Below are 5,756 nucleotides of genomic sequence, written 5' to 3'. Positions count from 1 at the left end.
CCAAGTACCTGTCAATATTCTCGTATTTCCCTTTACCGAGTAGAATCTTCAATATTTGTTTTACATACTGTACTTTACTTAAAACAAATTTTAAATATTGGGGCCACCCCACCGATATCCAATCGATATCCAACTTTCGATTTGCAAAAACAGCCTTAAAATATTAAGCTCAAACCTGGAAAAACTTTTCCTGGCTTGTGTGACATTGATGGGTCATAAGCCCTCCAGACAGGCATGGGACATAAGCCGTCCAGACAGGCAGGGGACATAAGCCCGCCAGACAAGCAATAAACCCACCCATGACACAAAGAACTGGCCAGATCTAGCACAAAAAAGACTGGCCCGATCCGATCGAATAATCGGCGGATCCAGACACATCCAACACTACAAGTATACTTCATCAAAACACAAAAAGAAACCACTAAAAGACCAAATATTTATTCCAAAACAAAATAATCACTCAAAAACTCCAGCCCTACCACTTACTTAATAATTATTCATTCCAGGAACATCCCTCCTGGATGGGCCAAAACGAATTGCAAAAACCCAAATCTAAGCGGGCTTCAAACCAAAGTGGCCGACTCACAACCATCCACCATTTCCCGATCACCAGATTTCTCCTTGGAAGGAGGAGAATCCACTTCTTCTTCTTGACCCATATTGGCCAAATCGGGATACTTTGGGTGTCCAGAGTCTCTCTCATCCCGATCCGGATCCCAATTAGCCCGGTCGATTCCGATCCCTCATAGCATCAACCCGGCCTTTCCCAAAGAAGTACTGAGTAGCATCAGCAAGCCGCGCCTCCACTAGCTCCTTTTCAACACCAAGCTCTTCATTTTTCCTCACTGATCCTGCTTGCACCGCTTCTCGTGACCATCTCTTCCTTGACGGTCTTGACTCTTCTCTTGCCCTCCAACTCTTGCCCGACAACTTTCTCGGCGTTTTTGCACCACCTCACAAACCAAAGCGACCCTGATGCCTCTCTAGTGACCCAGTGAGATTGAAGTACTACCTCATTACCCCCGGATGTGTGCACTCACGGCTAACTTTATCTAATTTCTCCTCCAAGCACGAAATCCTAGCACAGGCATCCCCGAGCCGACAAGCGATAACCAACCCAGGCGTCCAATCCCTATAGAAAAACAAAAGAAAGTCAATCACCAAACATACAAAGAACACAAAGAACACATAATAATTGAAAAGTCCCTTTGCAACTAACCTCCTTAGCTTAAGAAGCAAGGGCGTGACCTTTGTCACAAGACAAGACAAGATAGAAACCACTTTAGTAGAAGACTCAAATTTATTGTCGGATAAAAGTGGCGCTCATACTAGCAGAGAAATCATTTATCTGCGCCGGCAAAGATCCATATCGTCCATCCGAGCGGACACACTTCGATTGGGCGAGCCTGAATAGGCTCTTTCTCTCTCCTTCTTCTTCGGGAATAACGCTTCCTCCTCCTTTTGGAAGCCCGAACGACCTCTCGTGATACTAGCCTCGGCGGTTCCTAGGGAGGCCGGGACATCGAAACCAAAACGTCAGCGTCTTGTCGGTCCCACTAGCCTCCCGGCTCTTGGGTGATTCGGCAATCCTAGCAACCCCAAATTTTCAAGTCAACTTCACTAAAGCCGGCCAACCTAGCGAGAAGACCATATCTTGAATGTATAAAAAATACACATAAATATCGAAGAGGAGCGACAAGAAGACAACAATCAACACAAAGACATATAGAAGACATACAGGAAAGAGCAGTGGAGCTAGGCTTGCCTTTGGGTACTTTAACCACACTCAGCTTAGTCTTCATATACTGGGGCAATAAATCCCTACCCAGATTAGTAGACCAAGCCCTCTATGCCTCTATCCTTGAAATAGCCTCCTCGTCAAGAGGGTCGAAGTCCCAGTCAGGAGCTGCAAATATCATCAAAAATGCACAGTTAAAACTTAAATATCCTAATTTCGTATAAAATAAAATGCAAATTAAGAATACAGGAAACCTACCACTCTCCAAAGGAGGATATCTCAAATAATCAAAGCCTGACCCCAGACTTTCAGTCCGGATGAACAGGTAAGTCTTTGCCCAGCTTTTATCATCTCCAGAGTCCAGGTTAGTAATTAAAGGAGACATTTTCGATTTAATCCTCAAATTGAAACGACCGGTAGAAGAATTTTTCAAATGATATATTGCCTTGATATAGTTAATAGTAATTACAAGTTTATGCTTAGCACATAAATTTTCAATAGAATGGATAAGTTTCCAAACCATTGGCATGATTTGGAAAGGTGATACTTCCATGGCATGAATAGTATCAATCATTAAAGGAGTAAAAGGTAACTTACAACCTGCTTTGAACGCCCACTCATAAATAAAGAACCAACCAGGCGATACCCAGTTAGCTCTGACTGGACAAAACTCAGGAATCCAAACCTCACCCGAATCAGGAATTAATTTTTTCTCCCTTAAAACCCTAACATAGTTCGTTTTCAATAGGTTATCTTCAGGGAAATAGGGATCCAGAGATTGAAGAGGAGAAAAAACAGAATCTTGATATTTAAACGTAATAGCACGAGCAGGTGATGTGACCATAATTAGCGCATATTTAGCCCCCGAATTAGCCTTGTTCCCATGCTTTTTAGTGCATATTTGGGTCATTTATTGTCTTTAGTTCTTTGTTTTGCATATTCTTTGAGATTTTGATCCCTTGGTAGGAAAGGAGTGCAAATCTTGTATTTTCATGGCAAAACGAGACTAAATTGATTAAATTCTATGACCAAGCATCAAGGAGAGACAAGATTAGAAGGCCTTTGTACATATGATAGTAGATGAGCAATGTTGAGGAAGGATCCTTGCATCCCCAAGGAAATCCCCAAGGATTTTATGAAGAAAAGGGAAGAAAAGAAGAAGAAACAATGCTGAGCTACAATCCGAGCGGATTGCCTTGAATCCGCCCGTCCTCCACATCACAATCCGTGCGTCTTCCTTCAAAGACGCCCGGGCAAGCAGCCACCACAATCCGCCCGGATTCCCTTGAAGAAGCCTGTCTTCCCCTGCTATAATCCGCCCGTCCCGACACCAATACGCCCAGATTCCAGCCCAGCACAAATTCGTCTCTTCAAGCTTCAAAGAAAGAAGCCCTTCCTTCGAAAAATACCGGCTTTTCCCTGCTCAATCTAAAAAGTGTAATTACTAGTTTAGCCCTTAGTTAACCCTAATGCATCCACCTAATTTCCACTATAAATACCCCATTAGTCTAATTAGAAGAGCATGTTCTTCTTATCAATTATTAGAGTAGTTAATATCAATCAAATCTCTCTTTAGTATTGTAATCAACAATTAATCAAGTTTTAATACAAGTTTTATTTCCTTAATCTCTCTTTTGTTCATCCTTTATTTTGGGTAATTGAAGATTATTTGGGTTATTATTGGGAGATTGACAATCTCTCAATCAAGCATCAAGTACTTCTTTTATTCTTTGCTTTATTATTGGAATCATTAGTAGGTATAATTCTCTTAATCCCTCTTTAATTATTGTTAATTACTTTCATTTGTTCATCATGTTTCATTTTGCTGGTATGATTGACAACCTTTCTAGCATGATCAACATGATAATGAGGGAGTAGTGACCTAGCTAGGGTTAATGGGTAATTAGGGGAAACCAACATGGGGAATGATTCATGCTTAAATTAATATGCTTTCATGGTTTATTTGCTTGCTTGTTTTGATCTCAACTCATGCACATGTTATGTTTGATGAAATGTGAGCCTATGAATCCTTGCATTTTTTACCCATCACCTATCTTTTCAATGAGACTTGTAAGACATAAACCAACTCGAGTCTCATTAGACCATGCATGTTGTTGAGTAGGAAAGACTAAGTCGACTTGTAGGTGTTGTACAATCTAATCGATTCGGCTCCGGGACCCAAACTTTCCTAGGATTGTAAGATATAACCCAACTCAATCCATCACAACAATAATTGCTTGCTTATAATTTGAGAACATGTTTGTATGATCAATTCCCATGATTTCCCTATGACCCCATGATACCCTAGTTCTTTTTATCAATTGTTTACAACCCTTTTATTTCATCTTGCTTATTTACTTTCATTGCTATTTAGTTAGTGACCTTCTACATCAACCCAAATTGTGACACCCCTAAGACACCACTAGTTTCAATAGAAATCTCATCTCAATTCCCGTCCCTTGGGATCCGAACTTTACTTGCCTCTTTACTAATTGTAGAGTTGTTTGTGAAGTTATAAATTGTGTTTTGATTCGGACGTGACCCAAAGAAAACATCTATTCAATTGTGAACACGAAACGGACCGATCAAAAATGGCGCCGTTGCCGGGGACGGTGTTAACTTGATTTAGATTTTCTTATATTGTTATTAATTAGTTGTGTCTTTCTTTGCCTTGGGGAAGTAAAACTCCTCAAGGTTTGTTCTAATTATTTTCAAGTTGTTTGATATTTTGCATGTCTAGAAGGTCACAAGGTGATTTGTTACCTTTTGATCATGAAATTGAAAGAACCTTGATAAACAATAGGAGATTTGCTAGGAGGAATTTGAGAGGTGTTAGCGAGGTTGTGGATATTCAACCAACTATTGAGTTCATCATCCCTTTTGCAAGAGAAGGTGAGGAGAACCCAACACAAAATACCCCACAAAATCAACCTACAATGCCTAAGTTTTCATCACATTCCGTACCCACCGAGGAGAACCTACCCAATGGTACTCCCACACCACAACATTTGACCGGAAATTTTATTGCCAAATCCGCCTTTATCCAATTAGTCGAAAGGAGCCAATTTGGGGGGATTCCTAGTGAAGACCCTCATTCTCATATGGAAACCTTTTGTGACTATTGTGATGCGATTTCTGAAATCGGTGTAACTCAAGACCAAATTCGATGGGTCTTATTTCCTTTTTCTCTAATTGGCACCGCGAAACAATGGTTGAAGGGCCTTGATAAGTCCACTCTCGGAATTGATTTTTGGAAGAAGTTGGCTCTAGCTTTCTACAAATAGTTCTACCCACCGGAAAAGACTAACATGCTAAGAGCTCAAATTACGGGTTTTAAGCAAAGGGATGAAGAATCTTTGTATGAAGCTTGGGAGCGGTTCAAGGGAATTTGTGGCTTATGTCCTCACCGTGGACTTAGCGAGTGGTTCTTGGTACAACAATTTTGGAACGGTCTATATGAAGATTCAAGGAACATTCTCAACATGGGATCAAATGGAATGTTCACCGAAGTTGATGACAATCAAACATGGAACAAGATTGAGGAAATGGCGGTCCATAACTCACAATATAGTAGACCTCGCAAGGCTACTAGAGGAGGAAGGCATGAATTGGACTCCGTTACTCAATTGAGTGCTCAACTTAGTGCTCATATTGACACAATCAATTTGAAGTTTGAACAAGCTATGGCTAGACTTGAAGAAGCCTCAAAATCACCAAAGCATCATGTTAATGCCATGACGGCATCCTCATCAATCCCAAGTGGGATATGTGAGAATTGTGGAACTTTGGGACATGACCAAAGTGAATGTAGGGGAACAAATGAACAAGTGAATGCTTTCCAACCATACAAGAGTGGTACTCCTTATTCCAACTATTACAATGAAAACACCAAATTCCATCCAAATCTCTCATACAAAAGCTAAAATGTTCAAAACTCTCAAACAACATAAACCCCACCTCCCATGAGAAACCAAAATCAAAGACCCTTTTACAACCAAAACCAAGGTTACCAAAATCA

The 5,756-nt window shown here is 40.7% G+C and overlaps 1 non-coding gene across 1 annotated transcript; it reads right to left on the bottom strand.

Moving 5' to 3' along the window:
• Window positions 1-5,046: 5,046 nt before the first annotated feature.
• LOC141634620 (small nucleolar RNA R71) lies at window positions 5,047-5,153 on the bottom strand. Its single transcript, XR_012539347.1, has one exon. It is a non-coding gene; the product is annotated as a small nucleolar RNA R71 (small nucleolar RNA).
• Between the last annotated feature and the right edge of the window lie 603 nt (window positions 5,154-5,756).

This window comes from Silene latifolia, chromosome Y (assembly GCF_048544455.1).
Source record: "Silene latifolia isolate original U9 population chromosome Y, ASM4854445v1, whole genome shotgun sequence".
Taxonomy (NCBI): Eukaryota; Viridiplantae; Streptophyta; class Magnoliopsida; order Caryophyllales; family Caryophyllaceae; genus Silene; species Silene latifolia.
This window is presented reverse-complemented; position numbering and strand designations above follow the sequence as displayed.